Source organism: Petromyzon marinus, chromosome 4 (genome assembly GCF_048934315.1).
Source record: "Petromyzon marinus isolate PM22_M1 ecotype Great Lakes invasive population chromosome 4, UKy_Petmar_22M1.pri1.0, whole genome shotgun sequence".
In the NCBI taxonomy this organism is placed as follows: Eukaryota; Metazoa; Chordata; class Hyperoartia; order Petromyzontiformes; family Petromyzontidae; genus Petromyzon; species Petromyzon marinus.
Window position 1 is genome coordinate 15471676 of NC_133670.1, and position 23898 is coordinate 15495573.

The 23898-nt window shown below is 41.0% G+C and overlaps 1 protein-coding gene across 1 annotated transcript in view; it reads right to left on the reverse strand.

Annotated features, from left to right (window-relative positions):
• The window catches only part of LOC116938640 (acid-sensing ion channel 1-like), a 276037-nt gene that overhangs the window by 250750 nt on the left and 1389 nt on the right, over window positions 1-23898 (reverse strand). The window lies entirely within an intron of this gene.

The window sequence follows — 23898 nt, forward strand, 5'->3', positions numbered from 1 at the left end:
CAATGTAAACAAACCCTGAAAATGGCGCTGACGGCCCACAATGCATTGCGAGATCATGTGCCCTTTCGAGCCCTATACACCACACTCCCGGTCAAAGTGCGCCATCTAATGGGGAAATGGGGGCATTACAGGAGAAAGGTAAAATGTAATTTAATAATAATATTTGGGCAAGTTTGGCGGGCCGGATTAAAAAGCCCAACGGGCCGTATGCGGCCCGGGGACCATACTCTGCCAATGTCTGGTGTAGACCCACTGCGTTGGCATTGCTTTCTCCTACATTAACATTAGCTGCCCGCCCATGCTGCTGACACATTTGGGCTACACCCATCTCTAAACCCTCATAAACAGTTTGCCTTTAGAGGCTAACCCCCCTTTTCCTGATGACGACCGCTCGTGTTGCGATAGAAACGTCGTGGTTTTTGTTTTTATTAATATATGTTTTAATATATTAAAATTACTGAAAGAACCAAGAATAAGTCTACAATATAGACTGCCAGTACGCTCATTCAGGTTAAGAACCAGGCTACAGTCTACATTATAGACTGCCAGTACGCTCACTCAGTTTAATAACCATTGCTACAGTCTACATCATAGACTGCCAATGCACTCACCAGCTTAAAAACCAGGCTACAGTCTACATTATAGACTACCAGTACACTCACTCCGATTAAGAACCAGGCTACAGTCTACATTAGTGGGTTTTCTTTATTATTTTTAATTAAAAAATACATTTATTTGTATTCACTTTATTTTTTATTATTATTTTTCTTCTAACTACATGACTTTACCGAAAGAACCAAAGGATATTATAATCGAATTTTTATTCTTGACTTTATATATCATTACATGCCTATCTAGTTATTACCACTTAAATTACCTAAAAAATACATCTTAATAGTTGAGTGTCATCAAACCTTTATTTGGGAATGTTGAAAAGGAATAATTTAATTGGAAAAAACGGATACATTTGTTTTGCTAAAGGCTATGTCAGAGTCAAAGTTTGTTATACACAACCATGTTTCAAATAAAATATGTACAGCAAAGTCCTAAAAATACCAGACAGATATGTTTGAAGTTTGAAAAAAAAAAATGCATCCCGTGTAGCATTGACATCTCATTAATCAAGCAGTCCACCTTTATGTACAGCCACTGGAAGTATTAGTATACATATATTTTATTCAATTTATTTATGGGTGGGGCAGTTATTGCACCGCAATATATTTGATTCTCGGTCATGGCGAGCATCCGTGGCGAGTGATATGTGAAACGGGCCTCGCCTCCTACTTCACCAAACTGCACGAGCCAGCGTGGTGGAAAAAAAACAACCACCATGACCAACACGGCATGGGAAATTAATATTATTGTAAGGCTATTCGGAGTATTTATAGTCGATAATTGCCATTGAGGAATCGGCCAAAATACCTCATAGATGGGTTCTCTGGTAACTTCTAGTCGAGGCCCTTCTACAGGCAGTGGCATGATTAAGAAAATTCATGGCTGCCCCTTTACCTTTTAAAACATATAATTAGACAGATTAGGAAGCCATTTGTCAATAAATCAATTAGTTAAACGTTATTCGATATTATGCAAGTAAAATTTTACATTATTTTTTTTTAAATGTAAGTTACACGAAACAATACGAAGCATACACATTAGTTCAACGTTGATCAAAGAGATTATAAAAACAATACGTGTCTTTCAGCCTGGCTTTTAAAAACCGCAACGCCTTCTTCATCAGATGATATTCATGGAGCACTTCACATCAACAAAACTTACAAAAGCACACTGCACCATGAAAAATTGACACGCAGAATCACGTGACCCAAAACAACGTACTATGAATCCTCAAACTGTAATATAGATCTAGTAATGAGCAAGCATCGGTGCAATTATTGAGGTGAAAATTATCCAAAGTGCGATTAATAGATTCATCTTCACTATAAATGAAGCCATCACCCTGCATGATATTTGCCTTTCAAGTCGCAAAGTAAAAAGCACGGTACATATCATGAAAGTTCATCAATTGGCAGGTCACATATGGTGGAATAAAGTGTGAGTACTTCCATCTCTTCCAAGGCGTTTGGCAAGAGTGGAAGGATAGACAAAATACCCTCCAGAAGGGGATCTCCAGAGCTCCCTCGAGTGGAGGCCCTTCCATGAGCAGTGGCATGAACGAGAAATTGCAGAGATGCACTTTTACCGTGGTGGTGCCAAAGTGGCACGATGGTCTCTCCGCCATCTGGTATGGAGGAGTGCATGGTTTTGATCCTGACACTGACGCCTGTATTTGAAGTTCGTGTATTCTCTCCCCATGGTCATATGGATTTTTCTCTGGGTTCTCTCGTTTTACCCTCCACATGTATAAATGTGTTTCTATTATTTGGCCATTATAAATCGGCACAAATGATATAAGCCACTTCGATGAGTTATCATGTTTAGCCAGGTCAGCTCTGAAACCGAGCTAATAGTTCACTGGGCTTTAGCTTGGAAATTTGAGTTTTTTTAAAAAAAGTCTTTACCATTAATATTAATGCGTGCTCAGATGTGCCATCTTACTCATCGAATGATGAAGGTTCACAAGCTAGTAAGTGGTGGATAATATAGGATCCCAGTACCAGGACCGCCAAGAGGGTACCGTAAAGCTTGGAGCTGATGGCCCAGAAAAGATGCCACGAGGAGCCCCCTTATTCATAGCAACAACAAAAACCAGGCTCGGTATAGCGCCCTCTTTTGTGCAAGGTCCTTCTGGGCGGCATTGCCAAGTACCAAAATATGTTGCACTTAAATTTCCAAACACTGCATATTAAATGTAGTAAGCTAAATGCATCAATAAATGCTAACCCCTCCCTCATTTGTAGGATATCCTTTATTCGAATGTAATTATTACATTAATTTATATTATTAGTCCACTGCTGGATAAAAACCTCCCCACACCATGTCAATCACGAGGGTTTTATCAGAGACTGGTTTTAAAATATCACTCGCCAGGTTTAAAATATCACTCGCCAGCTTTGTAGTGCAGTGTCCTAACCACTATTAAAAGACAATATAAATTACATATCAGTAATCATGATTTCCAAATGTCTGACATCCAAAAGGTTTAGTGCCCTTATACTGGTACAAGAGTCATATATTATGTTGTAGTCCTAAGGCTTATTAACTGCAAGGCAGCTTTAAGGGAATGAACACTGCTGTAAAAAAAAATACAGATAATTGTGGAATAAATAGGCACCCTCTTGCAGAAGAAAATTCCTCATGTATGCTTACTCTTAAATTACTTTAAATTACTATGGACCATCTAGTAAACCACTGCAGTCTGCGCTCCTTCAAATGAGGAGGAATAGCAAAACTACATGAACTCTCTCCTTAAGCCTTGTCATTAATATCAGACATGGACATGTATATTTAGCTCCTGAACATATTGCTACCATATGCAAGAATAGAATAACTTTACGGACAAACCATGAGCAGTTGGCATTGCATTGGTGTGGCAAAAATTCTGAATAAGCTTTTTCCTTTCCCTCCTGCATTCAACATCCACGTAAGTGCCATTTAGTCCCCCTGCAAATTAAAACAAGGTATAAGATTGAGTGATAATGGTATGTTAACCAAACATTTATTACAATATAATTTTTTACTTTACAAGAGGAATGATGAATTTAAAAATTATTAATAAAATGCTCTCCCAGCCAATTTTATCATCTATGTTACATATTCAAGCAATCTTTTGGATATTCTGTGCATATCATGCGAAAAACATCAGCAATATCACGTGTGGGTGTTGCAAATGGTGGAAGCGGAATTTTAATCAATTTCAGCATGATGCTTCATTGGTACAGAACATTTTGCGAAATTATTTTTTTTGTTTAGGGAATCTGTGGTTATTAGAAAACTGTTTTACTTGGTTGGCTTCGTTTTAAAGAAATCCTCAAGGGAATGGAACTGCATGTCGCTAAGGTTTTTGCCATTCTACTGCACTGTAATAAAGTATGGCTCGCTTTTTTCACAAGATAATTTGCAGACATTTTAAACCATGCCCTTAAACCCTGAGAATATGGCTTAATCAAAATGGTTTCTGCTTAAAGTTATCCCACAATACTCTTCAGTCCGTTTTTGAGAGATTTGTATATTTTTTCTAGCAGAAAATTGTATTTTTCGGAAGTTTTTTTTTATAATGCATGCGTTCATGTTGAAAATTGCCTAAGGTAAAGATGATTTGCATATTCCTTTAAACACAAAACATATTTATCTGACGACACAGTGAATTACATTTTGCTAGGCAGATAAAGACATGTTTTCCAGGCCACAATTGCTTCCCAGAGGTGTAGCCAGTGTTTTTTCACAATGCACGCACACATGCCAGTGTATGCATGAGCATCCCTAGCTATTACAGATTTTTGACATCTCTTCAATTAATGTTCTTTGTGAAATACGGTATATCGTTATTTATGAATGTACTTGCAAATGTCATCAAATGCTTGTACATTGTAAATTAAGGTGTGGGTGCCTGCGGTGGGTGCCTGCGATGAAATATAGCCATGCTGGCAGACATGCAGATCCTTTCATAAAATTGCACACACTTCATCTAACTGTTCCCAACCATACACGACTTGCCCAGCGGTATAGCTATCGAGTTTACAGGTGGTACATTTGACCAGGGCCTCTGGCCAGAGAGGCCCAGTCGCCAGCTATGAAGAGGTAGGAAATTGGACAGGGGACCCCATTTCATTCCTTGCATGAGGGCCTATGCTAACCGCACTCTGCTACTGGATGGAAATCAGTCGCCTACCTCTGAGGTCCATAATGTACAAAAGTACAAAACCAACAAGAGGGCCCAAATGAATGGAATGTAAATGCATGGTGGCAGGTGGATTGCAGTTTAAAATCATTCTGTGCAATTTTGTGTTATTTATTTAATAAATTGTGTACTTTTTTATCAGTCCAGCCTTTGACATCTCAGTGATAAGAGAAATTCCAATTCAGACTGCTGTATCAGCTTTCTGAGTTGATTCCACATGCATTCAATGACAATGATAAATATAAGGAATATATGGGTTAGTAAATGCAACCCAGTGTGCATTTGAATTCCAAATGTGGCCACTTGAAAGGCTCTCAAGAATATACAAAGGCAGAATGGACGTGGGAATGTGGCCTTTAACAATAATTGTAACAAAGCACACCCCTGGTTTGAACTTTACGATACACCTACATTCTTGAATGTGTATTTTCAAGCTCACAACTGCCAGGAATTTAATTGTTAATTTACCTTTTTTGCAAAATGTCAAGCTTGAACAAAAGTAACTCACAAAGGTGAGAGGATACGTGTCTCGAAACCTTATTTGTATTTATTTTATGTGAGAATGGTGGTTCTCATATCCTCAATTTAAGCAATCCTATTTATATTCTGGACAAGCCAGTGTAAGAGTTACTGACTTGCTATACTATGGTGCTTGAGCTTAGCTGTACTGGCACGAAGGATGTCGTGTTAATGCTGTGTCGGAAGCTATCAGGAATTAATGGGAAACACACATCCTGCCCCAAGCCAAGCAGATAGAGATTTTACCTGAGTTCAATATGAAAAAATAACAATTCACCTGTTATTACAAATTGGCATACCAATTTAAGTGTGTTGGAATGTATCCAAAACAAAATCTCATGGGAGTGGTGTTTGGATATATCTGCTATGTAGTGGTGTATGTAACATAATTTTGCACGTGTAAAACGCGAATTGTGTTTGGGACTGACATTACAAAAACACTACTTTTCATGCATCACAATAACACAATCTCATTACCTCCTACAAATTTCAAATTCAATGCAGTTTTGGTCTTAAAAGCACTCTTTATTTGTGTAATCACTGAATTAAATGGTCACAATGTCACATCTAATTGTGGACATCTCAGCGCCAAGATGGTGTTTACATGGCACGTGAATGCACTGGCTACCCACGATTCCCAGTATATCCCAGGAGACTCGATGCAATCTCATTCGTCAATCAATACTGTATATTTGAGCAGCCTATATGGTTCAACAATTAACTTTTTCAAATCTTGATTTTACCCAAAAACATGATTTAAGCTGACATTTATTTCTATAATTTCTTCTGAGAAACACATTTTAGTTATAATTTTAACAAAACTTAAGGGATACAATTTTCATCATTTAAGAAATGTGTAATGCCTAAAAACAAAGGGAAGCCAATTCAACAGTGATGAAATCTAAATCATTATGATCCAATGCAAGCCAGGGAATTTCAAGTAACCGGACAATGGCTAAAAAGTATCAGTTCATGAGCACAAAATAATGGATATGGTAAAAAGAAAACAACCCGTATTTAGTAGTATCATTAGAGTTTACGTGTGGCTCTCAAAAACTTATATAAGGAAAATCAGCATCATATCTTAATGGTGAAACTGATGCTTTTGTCACTGTAGATTCTAAATCAATGTACAGTACTTTTATTGTGGGCAATGCCTCCTAAATTTGATGTTAAAGGTCATTAGGTATTATGTTGAACTTCTTTAGCACCGTATGTAGCCAACCGTGCTAATCGGAGGTGAGAGAGGATAACAAACTAAAGCCAAAAAGCACTTCTAAAGAAATGAGTTTTCAATCGAGATTCACTACGTGATTACATCACGTAATTAGAATTAATGTTGTGCTAACATTAACCATTGTAGGAAAAGTGCTTAGCCAGGTATTACGTGATCACATCACATAATAGCATAAATATTATAATGCAAAATAGGCTATTTTTGTGGTACTTGCTGTATTGATCAAGGACACACATATATTACTTTGTCGACCTGTTTGTAATGTGAAAAGGAAAGTTAGAAAGCAATATTTAACTCATCTATTTTAAATGTTAAATAAATACAGTATAGTTTAACACGTAGGCTTTCGCGACCAATATTATATTGCAGTAAATGTGAATTGTTCAATAGAAAAATTGTTCAGCTCATGATTATTAATGAGGGGGGGGGGGGGTTTGCCCCATGTGGAGTGACGTCACCCCCTCATGGTTATTGTGGAGGGGTGCGGCATTTGGAGTGACGTCACCCCCTCATGGTTATTGTGGAGGGGTGCGGCATTTGGAGTGACGTCACCCCCTCATGGTTATTGTGGAGGGGTGCGGCATGTGGAGTGACGTCAACCCCTCATTGTTATTGTGGAGGGGTGCGGCATGTGGAGTGACGTCACCCCCTCATGGTTATTGTGGAGGGGTGCGGCATGTGGAGTGACGTCACCCCCTCATGGTTATTGTGGAGGGGTGCGGCATGTGGAGTGACGTCACCCCCTCATGGTTATTGTGGAGGGGTGCGGCATGTGGAGTGACGTCACCCCTCATGGTTATTGTGGAGGGGTACGGCATGTGGAGTGACGTCACCCCCTCATGGTTATTGTAGAGGGGTGCGGCATGTGGAGTGACGTCACCCCCTCATGGTTATTGTAGAGGGGTGTGGCATGTGGAGTGACGTCACCCCCTCATGGTTATTGTGGAGGGGTGCGGCATGTGGAGTGACGTCACCCCCTCATGGTTATTGTGGAGGGGTGCGGCATGTGGAGTGACGTCACCCCCTCATGGTTATTGTGGAGGGGTGCGGCATGTGGAGTGACGTCACCCCCTCATGACTATTGTGGAGGGGTGCGGCATGTGGAGTGACGTCACCCCCTTATGGTTATTGTGGAGGGGTGCGGCATGTGGAGTGACGTCACCCCCTCATGGTTATTGTGGAGGGGCGCGGCATGTGGAGTGCGCGACCTTCTTGTGCGTTGGTGTAAATTTACACGCGGGCATGAATATTAATGAAGGGGGGGGGGGGCTCTTTTGCAGTGACGTCACGCACGGATGTAGCACTGTGCTGCGTATATTTATTTTTTACCGTCACTTTCTGTAAAGAAACGTCATATTTGAAGCGACTTTGCGTAATAAATTATTTAATTCAGCTCGAACTTCCTCTGCGTTCGTGTAAAAATCCACCCACTCATGAATATTAATGAGGGGGGTGGGCCTCATGTGGAATGACGTCACAAAGGCGGGACACACACATTCTTGGCTCCGAGTAGTAATATATATAAACTCTTACTCGCTTTACTACCCGGCTTCGCCCAAGATCTTGGATCCTTGTCTTGGATTGATACACGGCCTACGCGGAGGGTGGGGGGGGTGACGTGGCGTCAGCAGGCACACTGCGTGACGTCAACGCTCACTTTCCGTGCTAAATATATCCATTATTGCACCCCCCCCCCCCCCCAAAATACAAAAGTATTTTTTATATTTTTTTTTTTGCATTGTGTACAGTCTGGAAGCTACCCACATGCAAAATTTCAAGTTTGTGGCATGTCGGGAAGTATGCTAAACTTTTCGAACAGACATATAGTTTCGCTCCGGATGACCGCTGCAAAGTATGCTCTTGTGTTTTGATTTAGTGTGCTGATCTTTAAAGGTGCATTGAAAAATGTTTGATACTCCTACTGATGCTCCTGCTGTTGTGGAGTGACTCATGCAGCCAGCTGTGGCTACAGGGTTTGGTGGTACATGTTGTTTATGTCGTTTATTGTGAAATTTCGGTCACAGTTCCTATGATCACTTACATTGCTTTTATGGCTTTACACTGTTGGTGATTTCGAAAACGTTTTTTGGTTTGGCCATGTTTGTTGTAGTACGGAGTTAGACTGATGGCTTTAATTTAAGTTGTCTTGTGGTTGTTGTTGTTGTTGTCTGACTTGCGTCCCACTGGGATTTTTTGCACACAGCGTTGGTGTACAGTGCTTTTTCAGGAATATTTTGCTGTTTTTTTCCCTGGATTTTTCTGTTTGCGCATAGTCACTTTAAGATGTTTTCTTGTTCATGTTTTTTGTTTGTTGCGGTTGCACCCGATTCAAGAGCCGAATGGCTCACAGGGCTATACCAAATAAATGAAACTGAATATTCACAAGTTCACAACTTTATCTGTGACGAACGCTGCACTTTCCGTCGTTTTCATGCAGGGGGCGCTGCAGACCTCCACGTGCCCCCTGCATGAACGACGGAGGCGCACGGACAGACGTTCGATCACGTTGGTATCGATCTGCAGACGGCGGTCTTCTCGCACGGCCAGCAGCTCCGTGTCGCCTGATCTCGATCCCCCAAGCAGGGCCATCTACTTAACGACGAGAGAACATTCACACGAAGTGCCGTTGGATGTCTCACTAGCTAAGCCGCCGTTGCCGTTGGTTCGTTTAACATTGACATGCGAATCTGTCACGAGACAACGGGCACCCCCTCGGCTCTCGCAGCTCTCGCATCAGCCCCCCCCCCCCTTCCCATCTCGGTTCTCATCTTTGGATTTCTCACTCGCTTAGGCACAATCTCTAGCCCCCACCCTCTTGCCAGATGCGGCAACTCCTACCCCCCCCCCCCCCCCCTTCTCGGCTCTCTATATATATAAGGACTTATTCTTAGCTCTTTCGGTAAAGTCACGTTGAAGGGAAACAATAAAATAATAAAGTATATATATAAAACAATAAAAAAAATTCTCACGACGTTTCGACCATAACACAAACGGTCATCATCAGGTGTGAAAAACCAACGGATGATGACCCGTTTGTGTTATGGTCGAAACGTCGTGAGAATTTTTATTGTTTTATACATATTTTATTATTTTATTGTTTCCCTTCAACGTGGCTTTACTGAAAGAGCTAAGAATATGAATTACTGCAGTCACGAAAGCTTTAAATAAAAATATAAGGACTTGTTTCAGCAGCCTGTTTCTCTATCCCACCTGAGGACGATTGCTTATGTGGCGATCGAAACGTCGCGATCTATTATTTTGTCGACCTACGTGACTTTACCGAAAGAACCAAAGAGTATAATGATAATGAGATTAATTATAATTTGAGATGTATATCTTGACACGTTTTATCTTCCTGCTGAGTATCAAGAGCAGCTATTATCGGTAAATGAATGCATATGTATGATTAAAATTAAACGTAATACTGACATGGTGTTCATACAGTATTACTTCTACATATGTCTATTAAAATTTCTAGTAATCAAAACAATAAAAAAGTATGAAAATAGTTTTTTTTTTACTATAAGTTGTGATTTTAGCAAAAGATGCCAAGCATTTCACAAAGAAATATAATCTATTTTGTTCCTCGAAAACTTGTCTTCACAATTTAATATCATACCCATTATTGCTGGAATTGAATTTTGACAAAGCTGCGCGTAGGGCAAGGGTATTAGAAAGATTATATCGCGCTCATCTACTATATTGTTTGCTTAACAAGCAACGTGTGAACTTAGGTTCACTTGACTTAACCACTGGGTCAGGCGTGGAGATATGGCACAAGACAGGAAAGAAATTCTGGTCACGGATTGCTTTAACCAGATGGTACACCCTGCTGTGTTATACAAAACACTGCGCCTTGAGGCCAGTTATACAATTGGCACGTTTAAGCACAAGACCCAATTTTTATTTTAACGCCATTTAATGAACACACATACTTCAGGTTGAGTTGAACTAAATAGTTTTTGGTTTGATGCCATAATTAGATTTTAAAAGCCTCAATGGCACTTAATTTTACTTAGAACTATTCTAAACAGACAATAATTATCCAATGGTTATCGCAGCGGTAGCAACGGCCAGGAATAAAACTTGACTAGTTGAGTTCACAGTGCAGTGCATTAGCCATCGCTTGCAATTGAAGAAAACAAAACGTCCTGTAACCATTTTCATACAAATGGCCTTTCCTACACCTGGGAAAACCATTGAAACATCCATACTCATCATAACACATAGACCAACAATGCAAGCCACTTATGGACAAAACATATCAAAAGGAAACTGCACAACACATTGTGGTTTTATTGAAAATATTTTTTCCCGATGCAGTCTTTCATTGTAACCAAGGTCAAAAGCTATCTTTGCATTCTCTCGTCAAAGAATGCCATAGGTACTTTATACAATGTAGATGGAACACATTTTTTCTGCTTGGTCTTGAAGCTGAATGGAAGAAATTTCCGATGCTAATCTCACTGAACTTTTGGAAACAAGGTAGGCAAGGGTCAAGCTTGTGTGGTAAAATACTTGGTGCGAATTGCTTGGGGGGAAATACTTTATTTTCAAAAAATAGCATAATTTTTTTGCTTTTATTATTTTAGATGAAATGTGTTTATTTATTTAATATCTTATATCGACGTGATTTTACCGAAAGAACCAAGAATATGCTGTGGAAGAGATATGTGGATGACACTTTCGTCATTTGGCCACATGGCCTCCCAACTCTGAACCTTTTCCTACACCACATCAATTCCAGACATCCTGCCATCAAATTCACCATGGAAGTGGAGAAAAATGGCAAGCTACCATTCTTAGATGTTCTGTTTGAGAGGAGACCTGATGGCTCATTGGGGCATTCTGTCTACAGGAAACCGACCTACACAGATTCCTACTTGAAACCTGATTCCCACCACCCAGCCCAAAAGAATTCTCTCATCAAAACTGTATACCATAGGGCACATTGCATTTCGGACCAACACCACCTGACCAGTGAATTAAAACATGTACACCTGGCCCTCAAAAGGCAGAGTTACTCTGACCGTACCATCCGCCAAGCTGTTTCTCCCTCCATACAGAAACAACCACTTGATACTCCGGTCAAAACCATCACACTACCATATATAGCAGGCGTTACTAAAAAGATTTCCAAAATTCTAAACACACACAAGATCCAGGTCCGGTTCAATACAGTACACAAAATTCGTGATCTGATCCCATCCATGAAGGATGTCATTCCTAACTTACAGTACCCGGGGGTTTACAAATTGAGTTGTACCTGCGGTGATTGCTATATCGGGGAGACAAAGCGACATGTCTCTGACCGAATTCGCGAGCACAAATCAGATTTGAAACACGGCAAAACGAATTCTTCTGCCGTGGCTGATCACTGTTACAACGCTGTGGGTGATCACGATATAATTTTCTCCGATACCAAGGTTCTTTGCAAACCCACGGGTTTTTATCAGAGATTTGTTCACGAGGCAATTCAGATCTACAAACACAGACACAATTTCAACCGAGAAGATGGTTTCAAATTAAGCAACCATTGGAAAGATGTTCTAAATCGAACTAGACATTAAACTAATTTCAATGGTACAGTATATTTTTCAAGTAGTGGTACCCCAAACTTTCGGAGCTCTTATAAATTCCCTTTTCACACCATCAATAGGTAAACTCCCACCCCCCCTCCCCGCGCTAAACGGCAAGTCCACCGGCACATACACCACCTCTTTTCTAAAATCGGCCAATCAAATGCTAATTTTTATGCTAATTTCTTTGTCAGGACACCTTGTTTGCTCGCACACAGCTTAAAGGCCCGCGGTCTGAGCGTGGTTGTGTTTCGCTAAATTCTCCTGTTTGATTTGTACTAGGTGCCTCGGTGAATGTATATGCTCTGACTTTAACATAGCTATTTCTGTGACCAGTTACAAGCTAATCACTCAGCTATTTCAATGCTAAATTCTATGCAAATTCCTTTGTCAAGGGGTGCCTCTGCGGAGGTGTATGCTTTAACTTTAACATAGCCATTTCTGTGACCAGTCACAAGCTAATCACTCAGCCATTTCAATGCTAAATTATATGCTAATTCCTTTGTCAAGGCGCTTTGTTTCTTCTCACACAGCTTAAAGGTCGTGATCTGAGCGTGGCTTTTTTCACTCCAGCGCTGTCCTCCAGACAGTCTCGTCCCTTCACCTGATGAAGGCCGCTTGTGTTGTGGCCGAAACGTCGTGATTTTTGTTATTTTATTTTTTACCTACGTGACTTTACCCAATAGAACCAAAGAGTATGGATCCTTGCACTCACGAAAGCTTTAAATCTAGAATTAAATAATTGTATTGATGTTGTAGTTGTTATTGTATCCACCAGGTGGCGCAGCGGTAGAGTGGGTGGCTTGCAAAAGGCTATGAGTGGAATTGGGATATGACTATTGATTCCTCTACAAAACACCGGTTCGATTATTCTACTCATCGGATAACAGGAACGTATAATAGTTGTAAAAAAAGTATAACTGTGTTTTTAGATGTGGGTCATCGTAATCCCCGTCGCTCTGGGCGTGGTTTGTAGGGGGTTTCCACCTTCGGGAGGCAAAATATGGGACAGCCGGAATTTTTAAAGCGGTCTGAGTAATCCACAATAAAAGTACCGTATTTTCCCGCATATAACCCGCGGGGTATACCATTTTTTACAAACAAAACAAGACCCTGCGGGGTATATGGAGGTGCGGGCTAGGGGGGAGGGAGAGGTGGGGGGGCGAGGCGACGGCGTTACCGTAATGCCGCTTTTTATCTGCGCAGTGCGCACTCTACCAGTGCTAGAACTGTACTTATCTACCAGTTCTGTTACTTATTTATTGGATATTTACTTTTATTACTTATTTACTGTTTTAAGTTCACTCATTTCCGGTTAGTTTGTTTTCTTTGTGCACGTTATGATTTTAATGTTAACAATTGATAGTGGAATGTATTACAAATGTAAACTTCGTATGAATATGATGGAATTAAGCTGCGGTAACGACGTTACATATATGAATGCATGCGGGGTATATGGAGGTGCGGGCTATCTGAAATTTGTTTTACACAAAACGCTATTTTTGCGGGGTATATGCCTCTGCGGGTTATATGCGGGAAAATACGGTAGTTGATTTTAATTAGCGACTCACCAACTAATCTTTCCAGTTGTTCCGAGTTCTAATTCTGGCCCCTGGTCGACTTGACTCTTCATCCCTCTTGGGAGGATACAGTATGTAGAGTACTACTTTATGGTAAAGTCAATACAAGTGTTCTCGGACCCTACAGTTTCGGAGCTGGAGATAAGAGGAGTTATTCTGTAACAGTAATTGCGTTAAAATTATTTGAAGCTTTCGTGACTGCAGGAATCCATACTCTTTGGTTCTTTCAGTAAAGTCACGTAGGTAGAAAATAAATAAATAAATAGGCCGCGACGTTTCGGGCGTCCGTCATCACACCTGATGACGGACGCTTGTGTTGCGCCCGAAACGTCGTGATTTATTTTATTTTATACCTACGTGACTTTGCCGAAAGAACCAAAGAGTATGCGTTAAAATGTTTAACGATAACTGGTAAAGTGGGAACTGTTTTCAGAATCAATTACTGGTTCTGAAAGTCAGGAAACGAGCATAATTTCCAGTGGAATTAAGTAACGAATGCCTTAACCGGCATGCATGAATATACACACAGAACGACGGCCTCCCGTCACATTCGCCCTTGTTTCTCAACTAAAGGGTAAATGCACAAACCCTGCATTTGCTTGCATGTGCCACTACGGTAGGGAAAGGCCTCCACTAGAGGGAACTCTAGAGGGTATTTGGTTTATTCTTCCACGTTGACCAGACCTCTTGGAAGAGGTGGGCTTACACACACTTTACCCCCACCACATGTGACTGCCAGTTAAACTGTGGTGTACTGATAGCTACTGGTGTGTGGCCAGAGGCATGGGTGTTTTAGGAACTTACTCCCCTGTTTCAACTGCTGCACTGGGGAGATGGAATCAAACCGGTGGCATCTGGATTGTAATGATGTTACATTCAGCCTTGGTAAAAATAACATGAATATATACATGTTATACGTATACATCCAGGTGCACCTGCAACCCAAGACGAATAAAAAGGAAGAGTTATTAGGCATACGGTTAACAGGTAAATGCCTAACATAGATTTCACTGCAACCTGTTCAACGTGAATAATGTCTGCATGTTTTAGAGTAAGCGGGATTTCTCACCCAGACAGCTCAACACGACTCACCCATAACATCAGTCTGATATCATTGCACAAAGGTGTGCTTAAGCAGTAAATTAGATCACATTAATCCATTATAAAAATGACTACCAGTCTGCAATTCTCCAAATAATGGGGGGAACTAATTAATTAAGTTGCCATAATGAATTAATCTTACTTTTTCTGTTCAAAAATTATCAACAAACCGATCTTTTTTATTCTATGCAATATGTATTTGAATTACTGTCGTGCATTTTGTTTTCGGTACAATACTTTAAATTGCCAAATGATATGCAGTCAGGCCACGTGCCACTGAAGGAAGGTGAAATGTGATAGTAATGATTCACCATAAACAACTGATTTGGTTTAAAATCAATTGTATTCAATATTTTCAATCAACGTCATGTCATGTGACAAAATGATATTTGGTATATCTTACAGAGCGGTGAACCCATTTGTGTTAGAGAACAGCCCACATACGTGATAACTCAAGAGATCAGGATAGTCTCATTTGCAAGAGCGACCTTGGGTCACCAAAATTATCAAAGTAAAGTAAATGAAATAAATTACAACAATGAAGTGAATACAAATCAAAACAACGGTGTCACATGATGAATCGAATTGGACATTCAAGTTGAACACTAAATTCCCTGCAGCGCAACTCGGCTCGGGCAGTTTATATTGAGAATGATCACAGCATAAATATAAAAAGATTAAGCAACATAATTACGAATTAGATACAGGTTGACTATTGTACTACTGTGTAATTAAAAAAAGAATACGTGTCAAATTCAGATTGAGACATGGAAAAAACTGGGATACACACAGACACAGGTCAGACACGGGGACAGACGAAGATACAGGTGTGAAATAGGAAGACAGAGGGGGGAACACTCAAAACCGGGCCTAGATGTAAGAATCCAATGTTCTTCTGGTCACCTCTCAGGCCAAAACCTGATATTACCAGGAAGACTCCCAATCAATTACTAGCCCTGAAAACCCTGTTTGGCTTCTGAGATGTATGTTGAACTTCTTTTGCACCGTACATAGCCAACGTGCAAATCAGATGTGCGAGACATGACATCAGCTGGTACATGCAGGGTCATTTAGTTCAAGGCAAATTATGATGAGATTATCATCATGATTATGGTGAATAGAACATTTCACATTCAACCACATCCTGGCCAATAACGGAAATGATGTGTACTGCTTGATGCTTAATGGTGCTATTTTTTCAGAAATCGGATTGAATAACCACGCGACCGATGAGATGTGGGACAGTATCTCCATCTGGTGGGAAGCTTAGTAACTGTTGCTGTGTTTGCCATTACAGTATTGCGCATTTGGTATCACTTTGTTCTGCACATTATGCATTATATTGTTTTATACGCAACATATACATTTAACATAGATTGGTGAAATATTTATTTGACTTAAATTAATGTAACGTTTCTACATATCACTTTTTTACTCCATTAGTCTATCACATAACCATACAAGCATGCGTTATCATTTTAATTTAACTTTATGTAGAATATTGTGTGTAATACTGTATTTACAAGGTTATATAATTAATCTTACTGTTTTTTTTACAAAAAAATATGTATAAGTAATGTACATGTAAATGTATATTACATATACATCAAAGTAACTGCACATGTGATGGAACTGTTAGTGATAGCAAATCCTGCATATATTCTAAATATTACGTGATACATTTTAAAATGCCACCATAATGTAATATGTTGCTTTAATAAGAAACGCAGAATTAATGTATTTTGAAGTTCAATGTAGCATTCCCACGTGCACCTCTAAATCATGAAGCACATAGCAAGGGGTGTTGTATTGATTTTCTAAATATAGGGCAATAAATGAAGTTGACATTTAATCAGCATATCTGCATGCTGAGGGCCAACCACCGAATTCAGACATCAGTTTCCCACACTGATTGCAATCTTAGGTGTCCTTTCTTCAGCTGCCCATAGAAGATTGTTGTACTATATTTGCTGTACGATATTTCGTTACATTGCCGTTTTTTTGCCCCAAAAAAAACATTTTCCCATGACTTCCCATCACTCACAGCAGTAAACATTTCAAACTCATCCAAACAATGCATCTGGGGTATGCAGACAGTCTCCGGGTTGCGCGAGACCCGACTTAAGGAAGTCCTCCCATATATCATGTTACAAAAAAATCAATACATGGAATTTTTGTTTGCGTTACGTACACGCGAGTAGTGCAGCGCGGTGAGGTCGCGGAGGGATACCCTGGAGCGAAGTGTAAGGAGGGCAGCCTTAAGTCTCACTCGAGTTTCACTAGGATTAAGGTGAATGGAATTTATCTTGATTTGGGGAGTAAAATTGTTCAGTGTCCGACGTAAGGAAAATCCGGGTTACGGATCGTTCTCGGGAAACGAATCCTTCCGTAACCCGGGGATTGTCTGTAATTTTTATGTATCTAGTTTTAGGAAACATATGGAATACAAAATTGGGTTGACATTCATGAAACTGAATGCACCATCATTCCAGCTTGGTTGAAATCATCAGTTAATTGGAGTACTGTACAGTATGTCCGACACCATAGCATTTCTTCCTTATCAGGAAAGGTGAATTTAAACGTATATAATTTGATTCTATGCGAATGGTTATCATACTATCCCGGAATAAAAAGCCATTTCATAAGTATACAGTGCAGTACTAACGATTATCTACATCTTAGATGTGCCTAAAATATACATCCAAAACCATTGAAGTGCCCAGGTAGAAATTTCACGAGTAACTTTTGCTATCCCTGCCTGAGCCATATATAACACGTTGGCAATAGTGATACATGACAATTTTTTTGCACGCTAACATGTGACAAGAAACAAAGCTGTCAACAGAACTGGAGCAGGTTGGTGAGCTAATAGCTACATTACCACTACAGTGTATATCCTCATACTTTACTCATGATGCGAACAAAAAGCCGGGACTACCTGAGTCGTGGACGGGGTCGAGCAGTAGGTGGGGACAGGGTCATAACGAGTGAGGTCACTCACTGCGTGGGTAGATAAGGCTAATTATTTAGTGGGCATGGCTATGTAAACATAAGTGGGTCTGACAGTGGGAGAGGCTGTCAGCCCACTAAATGTCCCTGTTGAGCCTCCCAGAAATGTGGTAGCCATAACCACATACCACTTGTGCAGTATATTTATAAATTAACAATTTTATGCTGCTAATTCGGATATACGGTCAAATGTATTCATTGATAACTCGGCCTTTGCACCACCTGGCAGCCCAGCACATCCACAGAAAACCTTTGCACATGAAAGTCTTACTTTCTGGGTGTGACTATCCGTGCAGATGGAGACCATGAAGATCAAGATAATGTATTTCCAGAGGCCCTTGGGAGGCGACTGCAAGTGATAGATGCATGGTATATTGGCAGTGGAACCTACAATACTGGAATTACTTTTTAGAGCGCAGTCTTGGTTTTAGCCACCAACTATCTCTCCATGTTCTTGGCAAATAAACAAGTGAATCCAGAAAATGTTTCGGTAACAATAACTTACTTTTACAATGGTACCGTGTTGACTTGTATTTTGGAATATTTGCTTTTCAGTCAGCCATGCCATACAACATATAGTTAGTGAGGTTGCAACAAGGCATTGATTAATCAATTAAATACATTTAGATCCGCAACTCGTTATAAAAAATGAAATTTTATGTTCATATTTTGTATGTTGTATGTAATGGGTTTGAATAACCGTTCTTGCCACTAGAGGCCGCGAAACCCACTGCAATGTAAAACATAGATTTCTGCAGTCACGAAAGCTTTAAGTCATAGATTTTTTCATTGCAACTATTTATTGAATTGTCAGAGAAGGGAATCAATATAGAGTGGAATGTTATGCAATATTAATTCATGCATACATAACACATTTGTTGAATAAAATATGGGCACGTAATACATATTATTTTACATATTCTGCCCATGACAAGCATAGCATTCTCAGACCATCACCAAACAATATTGCACATACAGTGGAACAAAATATCAGCAAACAATATGAAATGACAATGTACATTGATGATGTATTTTGTAAATACATATTCAAAATAACCTACTTATTAAATGTATTGTGTATTCACTGATTTTACATGACTTATGTTATTTATTTTCATTTCTGTATTGTCAAAAGTGATATAGGTGTATATTTGTTAGGTTAGGAGTATAGTTGGAATGACTATTTAAAACACTTCCCTGATGATTTTTTTTAATTAAATTAATGGGAAAAGCCATTCTGATTTACGAAATTTCATTTAACATGTGTTTTTTTTAAGAACGCATACCTGTAGTGATTCGCTGAAGACAACCATTATAACAAGCAATGATAATAAGCTACACGGTATAATTAAAAACATTACATAGAAGGCTCGAGATAAATATCATGTCTTGGTGAATTATTGAAAGTGAACCTGGATTATCATAATTTGATCATGAAAAGAAACATACCAATACAGTGTACCAAAATAAATAAAATAAAGTGTGCAGTCAGTGCATATTTCCTGGCATGACATATGGATAGGAAACGTGGACTCTGATGAACATAAAAAAACATTAGAAAAGTACGTAAAGAAACGTGGAGATGCATTCTGGGAATTAAACCGAGAGACTGAAAGTGGAATACGTGGATCAGAGAACATATGCAAATTCGAGGCTTCCTTTTTTAATTGCAGCTGTGGATAGTGTATGAGGATGGTAAAAGCGTGGATGTCTCATTCTTAAGAGCAGCCCTATTAATGTCAATAGTATCTATATCGTCGTACTCAAACTGTAAATGTTGTGGATTCACTCTTCAACACACCGGTGGGCTAAAGTAGTGAATTATTTGTCTTTTGTCAACGTGACACTTTTTTTGCTGATTGGCCGTGTCGGGTGGTGGAGAGTTACGACACATTTATAAATAACGCGATCTAACCCAAAAACCTTTATTATGAGTATCTATATGTCTGTGTATCCAGTTAATTTATTGCAAACTCATTGTAATCGAATAGTTTTGAAATATAGTCCATGGGCTTCCATCATGTAAAATGGCCATACAGTATTGTGCTTACAGATAGATAGCTTTTTTAAATGTATACCTGAACATCAACAATACCACGGAACTTGATTCGTTAACTATAATACAGTACTGTACTTATCATTGATCCTGAGGGAATTATTTTCTTGATTTTCCACTTCACCTGAACTCCGTTTTATCCAGCTAAGAACACAACAATTGACAGCAGAGGACGCCCCAGTCCTGCAGGCTCAGAATGTTTACAACAAAATGTGGTTATAAGCAACAAGCTTATATAACCACAAGCTCCTCTGGCTTATGGGCAAGCCATGGAAAGAAATATTTACCATGGCGAATATCGAAAACTGCATGTAAACCAAAATATACAGTTAAACGAGACATTCTCTACTCATAAAATTAATTAAAAATGTTCAATCAACATAGGCACTGACATCCAGAGAACAATGATTCACTTCCTGTTATACGTTTTCAATACAAACCACCCAACATGCTGTAGTGCAATGTAGAACTAAAGTGTTGAAATATGCCACAATACTGTATATAAAATTGAGCTTCAATATAAGCTTTACATATCATGGATACGGTCTTATTTAGAAAATACCTACATCTCCGAATACTGTACAGTACAGTAGTTACAAATAAAATAGTTTTGTCTACAATTGGCTTTATCCTGCAAATATAGAATTTCAGTAATATCTTAAGATATTTTCTCACAGTGGGGTGTTTTAATCTCCCACATATGTGGCTTAACAGCACTGTGCCACAACAATGTTTTCTTACAGAAGCATTTATGTATATATTTCGTTACGTTTCATCTTAACATGGTTATGATAACAAAAAAATTCATTTCTGTGGATTGTTTAAATTCAGAATGGACATTTGGAAAAATAAATCACGACAGCCATCAAATTCCAGATGTCAACATGTGACTTGTCGAAAATCAGAGCACAGAATAAACTAGTCATGTCCACATTTTTTGGAAACAAAATCAAATGTGATCCACCACTTTATTGATACGACCCAATTCAGTTATAAAGCACCATTCACGATGTTTGAAGGCACACAGCAGCCAACTAGGATGAGGGGTGATGCGTGGGAATGGAATTATGTCGCAATGTAATTGTAATTTTGAGACTTGTAATTTCAACTGCAGTGGTTATTGTACAACAAACAATACAACCCAGTGGAAATAATAAGCCGAGCTTTTACCGCCACACTTGGTGTAGGATATTAAATATAGGCGTATTAGCCTGCTATTATATGTATAGGACTAGATTACAGTACCAAATGGCTTCCATGGGCAATAGGGCTTGGCTTGAACCAGCCCTTGCTGAAATCGGTTGCAAAAAAAGGCACAGTTGGCAAATACTCTACCTCTAAATAATCCCACACACGGCTCGTACCAAATAAGTCACCTCCAATAAACATCACATCCCACTCCACACATATCTGCTCCAACGTCATAAACCTCCACATATCTTAATTTATGCCCATTTTGATTTCCTCCCCAACATCCCCCCCCCTCCCAAACCCATGCACCCTCCCACCAATCACTTTCATTACAACTCGTCAGTCATATTAATACAAATTAAAACCCGTCCATATTAATTACAAATTACCAGCCGGGGGGGGGGGTCGGAGGGGTTATAATTTGCATGATCATCAGCAGTCTGGACAAGCGTGCAAGACAGTAGGTTGGGCTGTGGCTGGCTAGCTGGCCCTGTGGTGTGTGTGTGGATGGCTGGCCCTGTGGTGTGTGTGTGTGTGGCTGGCTGGCCCTGTGGTGTGTGTGGCTGGCTGGCCCTGTGGTGTGTGGCTGGCTGGCCCTGTGGTGTGTGTGTGGCTGGCTGGCCCTGTGGTGTGTGTGGCTGGCTGGCCCTGTGGTGTGTGTGGCTGGCTGGCCCTGTGGTGTGTGTGGCTGGCTGGCCCTGTGGTGTGTGTGGCTGGCTGGCCCTGTGGTGTGTGTGGCTGGCTGGCCCTGTGGTGTGTGTCTGGCTGGCTGGCCCTGTGGTGTGTGTGTGTGGCTGGCTGGCCCTGTGGTGTGTGTGTGTGGCTGGCCCTGTGGTGTGTGTGGCTGGCTGGCTGGCCCTGTGGTGTGTGTGGCTGGCCCTGTGGTGTGTGTGGCTGGCTGGCCCTGTGGTGTGTGTGTGTGTGGCTGGCTGGCCCTGTGGTGTGTGTGGCTGGCTGGCCCTGTGGTGTGTGTGTGTGTCTGGCTGAACCGTGTTGTGCTGGACCACGCCATCGTGGTGCTGGTGTTTTTGTTGTTGTTGTGTTTCTGAAAAATGGCGACGCGTGGCTTTGCGACGAGCCCCGCGGTGAGCGGCCACAGCCACCCGGCGAGTCCGCTCCTGGGCCCCCAGCCTCTGTAGCGGTCGCCCGGCCCCGCGCCCCCTGCCGCCGCTGCCGCCGCCGCCTACCCCGTGAGTCGCGCGCCCTCCCCGCTCCTCTCAACTTTTCCCACCTTCCTGTGTGTCAACTTTCGCCATGGTAACCCCCCCCACGACCATTGCGTGGATGTGCGGGGAATGCTGAACCGTGGATGGGGGAGGGAGGAGGAGGAGGTGCTGCTGCTGCTGCTGTCGGCGGAGTTTTGTTGTTGTTATGTGTCTCGATCTTCATCCCACACTCCTCTCTTATAACCCTCTCGCGTTTGTTACGGGTTTTTTGTTGTGTTTAAAAACAAAATCTGCGTTCTAATATCAATATTAGATGTCGTGAAGACAGCGAGAGAGAGAGATTGTGCGATGCAATGTAACCCGTGGCTTTGCGAGTCGTCTTAAAGGCACCCCTCCACCACCACCACCACCCCTCCCGAGGCCCTCCTCTCTGTACACTCGCCGCGGCATGTGCACACAATGCGAACACACACGTACACACGTACACACACTCGGCAAGAACAAGTAGAAATACTTTCGATTGAGAGTCAAACTACGCGGGCATTGCAATACGGGGCCTTGGACAACGTGTGGGCTTGGGGCCTATCGCAACGTAACCCCCCGTAATGATCCTACAGTATACATTGCCTACAGTGTTATTAACCATATCCGTTGCTGCCACTCACCGCTATTCGCCGACACCGTTACAGTAAAGAATATTAACTGAAAACAAAGAGCCGATTCAAAACCTCGGTTGTGTTTCTTTTGCTTCTTCATATTCCCTGCGCATTGCTACGCGGTGCGGTTGTTGCCATTGTGCGACGACGTGGACACAGCGAGGGTACAACAACACACACGTGTACACACACACATACACACGTGTACACACACACATACACACGTGTACACACACACATACACACGTGTACACACACACATACACACGTGTACACACACACATACACACGTGTACACACACACATACACACGTGTACACACACACATACACACGTGTACACACACACATACACACGTGTACACACACACATACACACGTGTACACACACACATACACACGTGTACACACACACATACACACGTGTACACACACACATACACACGTGTACACACACACACACGTGTACACACATACACACGTGTACACACATACACACGTGTACACACATACACACGTGTACACACATACACACGTGTACACACATACACACGTGTACACACATACACACGTGTACACACATACACACGTGTACACACACACACACGTGTACACACACACACACGTGTACACACACACACGTGTACACACGTGTACAACAACCCGTTACCCCAATAACGATAGAGCCCGATTAATCGATGTTGCTCCCGGTTCATCATCATATTTACACGACGCCAAGCACATCGATTGCCTTGAAGTCGGCGCACTTTGGTGGTTGGTGTGTTTTTATTCGCAAGGTTCGTGGTTTGGAAGCTAAAGAGAGAGAGGGGGGGGGTGTAAGCGTTTGGAAAATCTCTCTTCCCCCCCCCACCTCATTTCATTCACCACGGTCACCCTCAACCATCCTGCCTCACCCCCCCACACACACACTACTGTATATGTAGTACTTTTTTTTCTCTTCTGCTACGACGCAGGCGCACACGTGAGCGTTGCGTGAGAGCCCCTTG